Here is a 14,202-nt window from a genome sequence, read left to right on the forward strand (position 1 = left end):
TTATATATGAATGTATATGTATCAAATGAACTCCGAACTAGTGCTCATAAAAGTTCAAGACTTTTAAAATCCCCCTTCTTAATCAGGGAAAAGCATTTCCGGAGGGAAAGAGTTAGATATATGAACCGTGTAGCTCGAACGTATGGCCTTAAATATTATTTACTTTATTAACATGGTGTTGTATAGTAATTGACGTATTTCTAATTAGCGAAGCAAAATTATAGATTGTTTTTGTACATCTGTTTGAAAACGTCACTGGCTATTTGATGCAGCAATGTGTATTTTGCAAATGGGAGGTGATCGATGCAGAAATCATAATAAATTTATAATCATATAACTCAAAACATTTAAACTTAGTGTCTTTGAAGAGACGATTGTTGTCTACAGAAACAGACTTTAGAAGAACGCGATTGATTTAGTTACAGACCAATATTTAAAAGCGTGAAATGGCGGTAAGCTGGGGGAATCCTTAGCGAATCAGGTAAATTGACAATTTTCTTTGTCTTTATTTTCAAAATCCATCTAGATCGACTTTGCTTTGTATTATTTCAAGGTCAATAAAATAAGTACCATTTGAGCAACTGGGTCGATGAAATCGAATTACCCCTCCCCCAATCTTGCTGGCTGTGTGCCAAAATGTTCAAGTAATATTTTAACGAAAGGGTGGGGTATTTAACCACTCATGTGCCTATCCTGTTGTCTTATGTAACTTTATTGTCTAAACTACGACTGGTATCTCATATGCATATCGAATAAATGGCACAATTGTTATTAATCTTTGAGTGCTTTATTTTTAAAACGACAGTCACAGTATTTCCTCTTGTTTTATGTTATGGCCGATCCTTCTTTAACATCTGCAAAATAAATCCGTTTTATAATTTCATGAACATTCCTCCACCACTGGTCTGCTCTTTCCTGCAAAAGGAAGTTGGTATGAATAGATTTCCAATGGATTGAAATATTGGGTGCCTCGCGAATATAAGACTTTTGTGTTGCACTTTATCTCACCCTCATCATCGAATCCACCTTACCAGCACAGATTTATCGGGTACCATAAGTCAGGTGCCGAAGTGATCGTAGAGCAACATGGATGTGATGAAAGGTTTTTCTCAACAACACAACGCACCCACGATTCCTTTATCGTGAGTGCAACACCCTTCACCACGGGGCAATCTCCCCTCCACATCAATTATATTACCAAGATCTTTGTCCCGAATGCTTATGGTGGAGATGACAGCGCAAATGCTCAACTGATCAGCATTCATTAGATCCGAAATCCACATCAACAAACATTATCGTAATATACCACAACATTATGTGGCTGTTAATGTTCATTGATCTCCCCAGCATCATTCAGTTTAATACAATGCCAACCTTACTATTAAGACGAACCACCAACCTGTTAAATGACATCTTGCACTAAATTATTCTACCATTAGCAGATGAATGAGAGTGATTTTCAACAAGATTTTCCCCCGAAAAGTGTTTAAAATAGTACACGGGATATCCCAAGTACAACACCAGCTCTATCTTCGTTGATGGCCAACTGACAGGCAAATCTGTGGTATTGACCAGAATTTCTGTCGTTGCTCCCTTTTACAATCAGATAAAACGTGTACATGGTAACACTTTCAGTCAGTTAAAATCAAAAGCTATGAGTCATACGTCGTATTGCAACAGGATATATTATTATTATTATTATTATTATTATTATTATTATTATTATTATTATTATTATTATTATTATTATTATTAAACTTAGATAAACTTAGATATGTTTCGACCAAAGATTGGTCCAGGCCATGTCTAACTTAATAGCACCACCTGATAGGATTATTCGAATCCTGTTTAAGTCAAGTTTTCAAGTAGTGAGTTCTTGTTGGGTGAGTTGTATCCAGTTTTGTTCAAGTAGTGAGTTCTTGTTGGGTGAGTTGTATCCAATTATGGGTGGCTTATCTGGTATTCTTTGAAGGAATCTATCCAGACTCTGTTTAAAATTGATAGGATCCTTTTCCTCTTTGATCTCCCTCGGGACAATGTTAAATAGGGCAGGGCCTGTTGAGGAAAAGAAATTATGTTGCAGTGTACATGTATGCTGTGATCTTGAATTGGGCAGGGGACGTATGGCCCGTGGTCCCAGTCTTGGATGAACCTTGAAGCTAATGTTTAGGTCGTTTGGGCAAAGTTGGCGGTTTACTACTACTACTATTATTATTATTATTACTACTACTACTACTATTATTATTAATTATTATTATTATTATTATTATTACTACTACTACTACTATTATTATTATTACTACTACTATTATTATTATTATTATTATCATTATTATTATTATTATTATTATTATTATTACTACTACTACTATTATTATAATTACTACTACTATTATTATTATTATTATTATTAATCTTCTTCAAATTTTCTTCCATTTCTTGCCGAGTGTTTTCCATACACCTAGGGCAGAGAAGCTCATTGTATGCACACGCAAATTCACAGGTAAAATATGTATTAAAAAAAATTAATAAATAAATAAATTCATAAATGGATGTTGTTTTCACAGCGACAATGCTCTTCTCAGTACATGAGTCGTTCCAGTTAAAAGGATTTTTTGCACTTCTTGTAAGGATGGTAAGCCTGGTGTCATTTTCAAATAGGTTTCAGTACCTTTTCTTTATCATTCCTAGAGATCCTACAATTGCGGGTACTGTAGTCACCTTGAGATGCCACATTTTTTCAATTTCTATTAGCAAGTCTATATATTTACTAATCTTGTCAAATTCTTTCTCAAGGAATACTCATGTCAATTAATAAACACACCTTTTTTGTCAGATCTTTTATAATGATATCCGGTTTATTATCTGTGTCCATTATAACTTTCGAACAGGGGTGGTCAGCCACTTCCCCTTGCTTTATTATAATATTATGCACTTTGAACCCATATTATTATTATTATTATTATTATTATTATTATTATTGTTATTGTCGTTGTTGTTGCTGTTGTTTTGAGCGCTTCGTAAGTTGGGATTTTGTTGAGGCTTTTTGAAGGTTTTTGACTGTTTTGTTTGTTTTTGTTTTGTGAACCATTTTTGCTGGGCAGAAGGGGTTCTTTTGTTAAAAGTTCTCCCTTTTAGGAGCGAATTTTGGACTTTTTGTGTATTAAAAATATTTTTTTTTGCTTTTCGTCAAACGAATAACAAGATGGTTTCCTCTGTCGAGGGGAGTGACAGCGGCTGTTCTGATGGCCAGCTCTGCGAAGATTTCACCCCCTCTGAACAGCACAAGTACCAACACCACTAACAGCACCAACACTACCATTAACAGGGGAAGAGAAGAAAAAAGTCAGGAAAGCACCACCAACACCGTCATGAACACAGACAAAAATGAAAAATCAAACAGGAACAACAACGACAAACCAAGCGGCAACGATTTCGCCTCGGCGGCGAAACAAACCAGGCAAGGAATTCAGTTAACTATCGATGACTTAAGAAATGTAAAGGGGCTGTTAAGGAAGGAGGAGAATAATCCCTTCTTTAACACACCACAAAAATTGATAAAAGAAACGCAGAAAGAAAAAAAACGGTGATCTACAGAACATTAAATATTTTTTGAAAAAAGAGTGAAACGAGCGACTCAACAGCCATTGGAAATAGCATTAAAACCAGAATGGAACCGGAAAACATATGTGAAGCGTGGAAGACGCTTCGGCACTGTACTGTAGAAGTGCGTTTTGCAACTGAAGAAGAAGCAAAGCAGCATGTCACTGTGACATTTATAAACTGAAGAATTCCTGCTCGTGCCGACATTGTTAAGTCGGCAAGTTACAAAGATAAAAATGAGGGAGGTGGCCCCGAAATGAATATATGCTGACTTGTAGCGGCAGTCCTCTTTGATATAGAGGATACCGCCACAATACTGGAGGTGCATAAATTGCACGAACAAAATTGGACGGGCCATTGATTGGAACTCCTCGTTCAAATTGAACAAGAAGCCCTAAATTCTATCCTTGGTTCTATAAACTTAGCAGACGACACGAGACTACACGTGGCCGTGGAGGGCAGGAGGCCGAGGTGCTACTTTTGTGAAAGTGATCAGCACCTCAAGCTCGACTACCTCAAATACAAAGAGATGCGACGGAAGCTACAAGCGACAGTAGAAACGGTGGCACCTCCAGTGCAGCAGCAGCAGCCGCAGAAACCAACCCCATCACCACCAGCAACAGCGACGCCACCTCCAACCGTCGCCAGGGCACCACCATCACCAACACCACCAACGAAAATAAATACCCGTCAGAGTACCACTACCGCCAGTAGCAGTAACACCACCACCAACTACTGTAGCAGTAGCGGCAGCAACAAATGAGCCGCAGCAAAAGCAAGAGCCAGAGAGGTGAGTGGCAAACAGTTCCCCCTAGAAAAGAAAAAGATAGTAGAAGAAAAGAGGGGGAGGTACAAACAGGAGAAATTCCTCAACAGCAGCAACACGCACACACGGCCACCGACAACAGCACTATCACCAGCACTACAACCTCAAACTACAAAACACACTGCACAACACAAACAGACTGCACAAACACCACCAACCTCACAGCCATCAACACCGACAATACACACCTTGTCGAATACATTAGAGAAAACACAGACACCACAATGGAAGACTTTGTCTTCCCAACACACAATGCACCATCACCACACATACAAATTTCTGAAAGTAACACAGGACACCTACAACACATTAAAAATTAATTTTCCAAATGCTGTTGGGTCATTCCAAAAACACATTCTCTAAGAGACTATATGAAAATCTCGTGGAAACACCCACAAGAAAGACCAAGGGGTTACCCCTGCTAGGCAACAGTGGTAAGTAGAGCTCTTCTTCATTCTAAATTTATTCTACCAAGGTGATGCTCAGAATAGGTCATATAAATGTCAGGGGCCTCGGGTGGCCTTGGAAACAGAGTCATCTTTCAAATGACCTGAGGTTCCTTAGTATAGGTGTTGCAGCCATTAGTGAATCCAGTCTATCCGACCCACGGGACCTCATCACCTTTTTCGGTGGATACAAGATTTTTCTATCTCCGTGTCGGTCGAAAAGGGACGGTGGTGGTACTCTGGTGCCCTTCAAGAAGGGTGTATATTTGAAAATAAAGGAAGTTTTCCTGGATCCAGAAGGTAAGTTGGTGGTCCTGGATGTGAACAGCTGTGACGATGGTGCTTTCAGACAAGTAGCTGCCTATGCTTCAACAGGGGAAGGGCGGTCTGATTACTTCAAGCGTTTCGAGATCTTCCTGGGAACATCTCGGACTTTAGTATTAGTAGGGGATTGGAACGCTGTCTTAAATGGACTTTTCGATTGCGTGGGAGTGTCTGATAGGAGAGGGGGTGCAAAAGCCTCAAAAACCTCTCACACGTTTTCAGTTGTCTGACAGGTGCTGACTAGATTACCCAAATGTGCCAATGTGGACTTGGACAAACCGCATCGTCTAGCAGGGGTGACCCATTGGACTTTCCGGTTGGAAAGGTGCTTTGTACAGCTGCACCTGCTCGGTTGCTCGTGTGAATGGTCACCTGTCTGAGCCATTCAGCATCTTGCGTTCGGTCCGTCAAGGGTACTCTCTCTCTCTCTCTCTCTCTCTCTCTCTCTCTCCTCCTGTCTGTATGTACTGACTCTTGAGCCATTTACTGCGGAAGCTGGGGGCGTTGAGGGGTGTCCCGCGTGATCTAGTATGTGAGAGAAATGTATCTGCTTACGCTGATGATGTCACCGTCATAGTGTCGAGCCACAGGCATATAGACCTGACAGTCGAAACACTACAGGAATATGAAGCGATAACAGGAGTAAAAATTAACCCGGAAAAGTCAGTGGGCTTGCAGCTCGGCACATGGAGAGGCAAGGCCATGCGGTCCAACAGCGTCGTGCTACGCTGGACAGACGGTCTCAACAAGTTGCTCGGAGTCTGGTTTGGCCCACACGTCCAAGTGGAGAAGAACTGGGACGAAGTGACGAGAAGGATAGCCAATCTCACCCGGATATAGACCAAGAGGAAGCTGTCCCTGAAAGATTGAGCGGAGGTAACGAACGCGTACATGGCACCTGTCATCTCCTACCGCTTCACTGTCGTCCCTTGTCCCGTTTCCTGGTTGACCAAGCTTGTGCGCTTACTCTTCCGTTTTCTGTGGCAGATGCGCGTTCCACTGGTCAGGCACTCTATCTGCTGTCAATAGCTGCTGACTGGAGGACTGGGCATGCCCTGGTTACTGATGCGCAGACGTGCGCTGAGGTTGCGGCATCTCCAGCCTTTCCTTGACGGTGAGCAGGTGTGATCACCGTGTGTAAGAGGCACTTTTCCACAGCTCGTCTTTTTGACTGAGCTGCCATCCTGAACTGGGCGTAGACCGAAGAATGGCGCTGGGCACCTTGAGTGCCGTCAAGCACTCACAATCCTCCACCAGGCGGGCAATGCGGTCGGTGATACTTCCACTCTGAAGTTCTAAAGAGTGCTAGTGAAGGGAAAGTGCGACGACGTTCTCAGGGAAACTCTGGGTGTCGACGAAGATCAACTAACCGATCTGTTTCGCAGCACTTTCAGGCCTGGGCCTATGGATAACTTCAAGAAATCTCTTGCCTGACAGTGCTACGGAGGGGCGCTGCCTGTTTGGGATAAAATTTATAGGCACGGAAATGCCACGCGAGGTGCGCCCAGAAAGATGAAACTGTTCTGCACGCCCTAGTCCAGTACCCGAGTATTGCTGACCGGTGGGTTTATGTCGAACACCTACTGCACACACATCACTGTCCGAGCATATCTGGTCAACAAAAAGCAATAAAATCACACGTTCAGTATTTTGGGCATCCAGAATTGCTTCATACAGCTTTGCACACATACTCACATACATACACATACATACATACATACATACATACATACATACATACATACATACATACATACATACATACATACATACATACATACATATATACATACATACATGCATATACTCATACATACATACACACAAACAGATACATACATACATACATACATACATACATACGTACATACACTTATTCAAATAAACATACCCACATACATTCATACATACAAGAATACATACATATACAGATACATGCACACATACGTAGATACATGCATGCATGCATATATATATATATATATATATATATATATATATACACATACATAGATACAGTCATAGATTCATACAGACATAGATGAATGCATACATACATGCAAGCATACCTCCATACATACATGCATAGATACATATACACAAATTCATACACATATATCTATACACAGAAATACACATTCACACCTTCATTCATGTATACATGCATATATACACACATGCATACATACATACGTACATACATACACACATACATGCACAGGGGCATACATGCCAACAAATATATACACACGCACATATAAAAATACATACATATATAGAAATACATACACACATACATATATACATGTGTGTATGTATGTATTTGTTTATGTACATATGTATGTATGTGTGCGTATGTATAAATGTATGCGTTTATCTATGCATGTGTGTATGTATGTACAAACATTCATACATACCCACAAGCATACGCACATACATACATGGTGGCTGCCCCCTCGTTATCGAGTATGGCCACTGCGCAAAGGCTTAATCAATGTTGTTATCGAGCAATGCCTGTGCAAGAAGATTTATTTTTGAATTGAGGAAAGGCTGTGAACTGAGTCAATCCCACTCACTAAGCAACAGCAGCCATAATCCGAACAGAAGAACAACTCAACATCATCGGTAACCACTGAGCCGCAGGTTTTATGTCGGAGTTATCCCAGTTACCTGAGATACCTTCTCCAAGAAGGTTGCCCTAACAAAGGCACAACAAATACACACATAGACACTATCTACACATACACATGCTTATATAAATACATACATGCACACATACATTCATATATACATGCACACATACATACAGACATACATATATACATGAACACATACATACACACATACAAACATACACATATTCATACATACATACATACATACACACATTCATACACATACCCATATATAGGTATATACATATACACATACATATAACATGCATACATATACTAATATACACATACACTCATACGCACAAACATGCATACAAAATAAGCACATACATACATGCATACCTGTTTAAAAACATACACAAAAACATACACACATATATACATGCATACATGCACATATGTTTGCACACATAAATACATATTCACGTACACACTTGTGTGCATGTATGTGTGTGTTTGGATATCTATGTATGTGTGTATGTGTGCATGAGTGAATGTATGTGAATATGTATGTATATGTGTATCTGCGTATGAATGTATATAGGTATGTATATGTGTATGTATGTATTTAACACACATAGACACACACAAACATTATACACACCTACATACATACATACCTCTATACACACAAACATGCATGCACACATACATATACACATGAACACGCATATATACATATATACACATATATATGCATATATAAATACATACATACACACATACATACATATATACATGCACACATACATACACACATACATACACATGCCCGCAGACATATACACATCCTTACATACTCACATACATATATAAGCACTTACATATATACAAACATACTTGCATACATACACACATACATAGTCACATACGTACACACATACTTACACATATGCACACATACATACACACTTACACGCATACATTCATACACACATGCATACTGATATACACACATACTTAAATACACACCCACATTCGCACATACCACACATACATTCATACAGACATACAATTGCACATACGTAGATACATACATACATACACACATATAAACATACATATACATACACAAGTATGTACTTACACAAGTATGTACATACACACATACATACTTCCATACTTTAATCACATACGTACAAACACACATACACACGCACATACACGCATATATTCATATATACATACATATATACATACATATCCACATTTATATATATGTGTGTGTGGATGTATGTATGCGTTTTTGTATCTTTGTATATATTTAAGTATGTATGTATATATTTATGTATGTATATATGTATGTGTATGTGCGTATATATGTATGTGTGTATGTATGTATGTATTTATGCGTACACATGTATGCAGACAGACAAACCTGTGAACTTACACACATAACATTCGTGCACACACACATACACGCATGCACACATATATACATACACATATACTTACAAACACATACAAATAAATACGCACATATATACACATACACACATACACACATACATACTTACACATATACATACACACAGACATACATATACATACAAACATGCATACTTATATATACACATAGATACACACATATGTACACACATACATATACACGAACATATATACGTACATATATATACGCTTGCATACATACATACATACATATATACATACATACATACATACATACATACATACATACGCACATACATATTTACATGCATACATACGCACACACATTAATACACACACATGTACATACACACATGCATTCATACATAAATACATAACACAGCAATACGTACCCAGATACATGGATACATACATAAAACCATACATTTAAACATGCATGCATAAACACAATCATACATATATACATACGTACACACATATACATCTACATATATGTGCACATACACACATACATATGCTCATAGATGCATACATACGTGCATACATACATAGGCACCTACATGCAAGTATGCATCTATACATATATACATACACACATGCATTTCTACATATACACACATACATACTTACATAACTACATACGTAAGTACACGCACATATATGCATGCATACATTACAAACCTAAACACATATATAGTTGTATACAAACATATACATGCATGCATGTGTACATACATACAGTACATATTTACACACATACCTACACACGTAAATCCATACACACATAGGTTCATACACACAAACATACAAGCATACTTATACAGAAACACACCTACATATATACATGCATGCATATAATATATATATATATATATATATATATATATATATATATAATAATGCATACATAAACTCATACATGTTTATACAGTCACATATTTATGTTCTTTTCAATTGTTTGAGTCATTGAATTGCGTTTTCCAAAACTTTATCTCCTAATTCACTCCAAACACACCTAGAGCCAGCTGTGTGAGAATCTATACGCCTTCCTCTAATTTAACCACTCAAGGACTAAAGTGTTCTTGGTTGCTCAAATCCTTGTTTAGTAATCTCTCATCTATATATAGCTGAAGAACAGTTTCCCTTTGTTCTCTTTCTACATACTTCTTTCCTTTTTGACACTACAATCCACATTTTCCAAACAATTGCAGTGGCGCCATCGAATTTAAGAACTCTAATTTACTAATGTTCAAATGTCATTTCATCTTATGTATATTCAACCTGTAAATTGTGAATTAATTTGTATATCTAAATAAAGAAACTCTTACGAGCTTTAATAGGGTTTACAGCTTTACAGCGTAACATCAATCCTAATTTAAGATTTTTAAAAATCTTAATTATCATAATTTAGAGTACCATTTAACTTAAGGTCAACATGTAACATTTCATATTTTGTTGTTCTTTTTGCTTTTAAAATTCATTCTGAAATCCCTAAAAAGCAATAAAATCACAGAGTCAGTATTTTGGGAACCTAAAATACTTAATACAGATTTGCATCTGCGAAACATAGAAATGTTCAGATCATTTATCACTGTTGCGGAGATTTTTTCCCACTTTTAGCTAATAATGTTTTAAAAAATCTCTCTCTTATTCTTTGTCTTAATACTTTTCACAGCTCTACCCCCCCCTTTACCAGGAATTTTCTATGGTATTTAGGTCGGGCGACAGCGCTGATCTCTGCATCAACCAAAATCTCTTAGATCTGATGTAGTTTCTTACTAGGTACGTGGCGCCATTCAGCTCGTTCTCTCTTCCCCATCATAACTATTAGGTAACTTTAAATTGAAGGACTCTTTCAGAATCACTTAAAAGATCTTTTCTAATATGTGGTAATTTTTCCTGCTACAAACACAGAAGTCAAATTTACCTTACCTTTATGTTAGTCAATAAGCCAAAAAAAAAAAAAACTTTGCAAATCATTCTTAAATTACAGAAAATATTGTTTATTTTAATTTTATATTTATATGTTGAATGTTACGCTGTAAGGTTGTTCACCATATTAAAGCTCGTGAAATTTTCGTTATTTTCATATACATCTTAATTTACGATTTACAACTTGAATATATAAAAACAATTCCATCTTACCATTATTATACTAGCGCTCTTCAATTAGATGGTCCACCGTATATACTTCATCTTCTGCGGTTACTTAATAATGTCCAGAGTAATGGTCAGCAAGTAATGGGTTTATAATTGCTGGCTTCCTTCTTAAATTAGATGGTCCAAACCGTATATACTTCATCTTCTGAGGTTACTTAATAATGTCCAGAGTAATGGTCAGCAAGTAATGGGTCTATAATTGCTGGCTTCTCTCCTTAAATTAGATGGTCTCACCGTATATACTTCATCTTCTGAGGTTACTTAATAATGTCCAGAGTAATGGTCAGCAAGTAATGGGTCTATAATTGCTGGCTTCCCTTCTTAAATTAGATGGTCCCACCGTATATACTTCATCTTCTGAGGTTACTTAATAATGTCCAGAGTAATGGTCAGCAAGTAATGGGTCTATAATTGCTGGCTTCCCTTCTTAAATTAGATGGTCCCACCGTATATACTTCATCTTCTGAGGTTACTTAATAATGTCCAGAGTAATGGTCAGCAAGTAATGGGTCTATAATTGCTGGCTTCCTTTCTACTTTTCTTTGTCTTTCTCTATTTTTATGTGTAAAACAACGCAAAAGTCAGAGTAATTGACTGTTATTTTCAGCATGATTCTAGGTCACCTGTAGGCAAATATTGTTTATAGATTATTCTTAAAGTGTCCTTCAATTTTTACTTGCCGTTTTAAGAATCTGGTGACACCATAAATAGGAATTCAATTTCTTTTTATAAATGCTTCCGAATATTCTTCAGTTTTTACACGAAAAACAAAGGGAATTTTGGTTTCTGTTTCTAGCATGAAAAATTACTACATATTAGAAAAGTGTTCTTCTAAGTGTTTCTTAAAGAATCGTTCATTTTCTATTAATTTTCATGCAATTAAAAGTGATCTTGATGGAAAATCGTCAGAAGAGCAAAAACACTGTGATTTATTTAGTCTCTTCTCACCAGCGACACGATTTGCCCTCAGATGTGGGTGTCGTGTAGTGAAGCTTTGTATAGAGAACTGTCTTATATCCGCCGACCCCAGCAAATTATTCTCTATAGCATCCCAGGGTTTCCTCTTAAGCGACGTTTTCCTAGACGCGAACGCTGACCACCTCAAACCTTTCCAGTCGACGTCATTAGACCTCATCAACGTCAAATGGCTTCGTTTTCTTCGGTCAAATTCAACACGATGAAATGGATGTGAGTCGAACTCTGCAAGACAAGCCGTTTTCCAAAGACATCGGATAAAGACGGCAGCAAACGATTCGAAGGCAGATATAAGACAGAGACATCGAAGGAATTTCAGTTCTCGACAATTTAAAAGCTTTGTGTTGGTAGAAAGTTAAAAATCAAGCTCTGTGTTATGGAGTCAAAAGCGTTTAAATAAATTTCACCCCAATACAGCCAGGTCCCGTCTGACTTTCTTTGATCCCTTGTTAAACCAAATACACAGGGAAACCAGTGACACCCAGCTCAGTATGACTCCCTTCCGTAAAACCCTGTCCATACAATCATTCTTTAGCAGAAAGTTGTAGGGTCACTCAAACACAATGTCTAAGGCCTTCGGCCCAGTGCGTCCATGCTGCCAACGAAGCACGCAGAGTTCTGTTCTTGATTCGACGGTCATTCGGAATGCTCACAGCAGCCATATTCCTACCGCTCTATGTCACGCTGGTGAGACCCATATTGGAGTACGGGATTCAAGCCTCTTCTCCTTATCTCCTCAAGACATACAACATCTCGAATGAGTCCAGAAGCTGGCTACCCGCATGGTTCTTGGTTTCAAGAATGTGTCTTATGAAGAAAGGCTGAAGACGCTCGACCTTTATTCTCTAGAAAAACGACGACGCCGTGGAGATCTCATTCTTGCTCACAACATCATAAGCGGAAAGTGTAACCTCTCGAAAGAGCTATTCTTCACTCCTGCTCCAGAGCGTACGCTGCGGGGTCACTCCGAAAAGCTCTATCTGCGACGATTTCATCTCAATCGAAGGAGAGGGGCTTTCTCCGTCCGGGTTGCGGATCCGTGGAATAAGCTACCAGACGATATAGTAAAGATGCCGACGACCGCTCGGTTCAAAGTCTCCCTTGACCACAAGTGGCCTGAACTCTTTACATGAACACCACCCTGTACATAACTCCATGTCCCCCCACATGGCCTTGCTTTTTGCTTTTTGAGCCAAAAAATTAACTAACTAACTAAGAGAATCTTGCTTTCTACACTGAGCAAGGGGATGACTCGACATAGATAAATCTTACCATCCTCATCACTTTTCCCATTTCACTGATGCTCGGCTCCTTCAGATTCCATTCCACTGTTGGTTCTGGCAGTGTAAGCAGTAACTTGCCAGAACCCAGCAGCTGGTCCCTCCTAATGTCACTATAAAAGCTGGTCCCTATAAATGCGCGTAAAGGGGTTGTTTTGAGGGTTTTGGGAAACAGATTAAGTAGTCCCCTCCTCTTCTCTAAATATGGAGGTGAGCCAGGAATGCCGCTGTTTACCTTGTCCTCTCTCTTTCAGCGTCACTCCATTCTGGTTCCTGAAGACCACCAGAACATATATAAGACCAGTCTTTTCAACCCACCCACCCCTATGCTTCCTTGAACTATTTTCTGATTTCTAACATAATCACAAGGTTTCAATCGATGGGGAGGGGGCATAATCGATACAATTGACCCAAGAATGCTACTGGTGCATTATTCTATTGTCCAGAGAAGGATGAAGACAAAAGTTGACTTGGAGCAGTTTTAAATCTAAAATTCTGCCTTA

The sequence above is a fragment of the Octopus sinensis genome, linkage group LG1 (genome assembly GCF_006345805.1).
Source record: "Octopus sinensis linkage group LG1, ASM634580v1, whole genome shotgun sequence".
In the NCBI taxonomy this organism is placed as follows: Eukaryota; Metazoa; Mollusca; class Cephalopoda; order Octopoda; family Octopodidae; genus Octopus; species Octopus sinensis.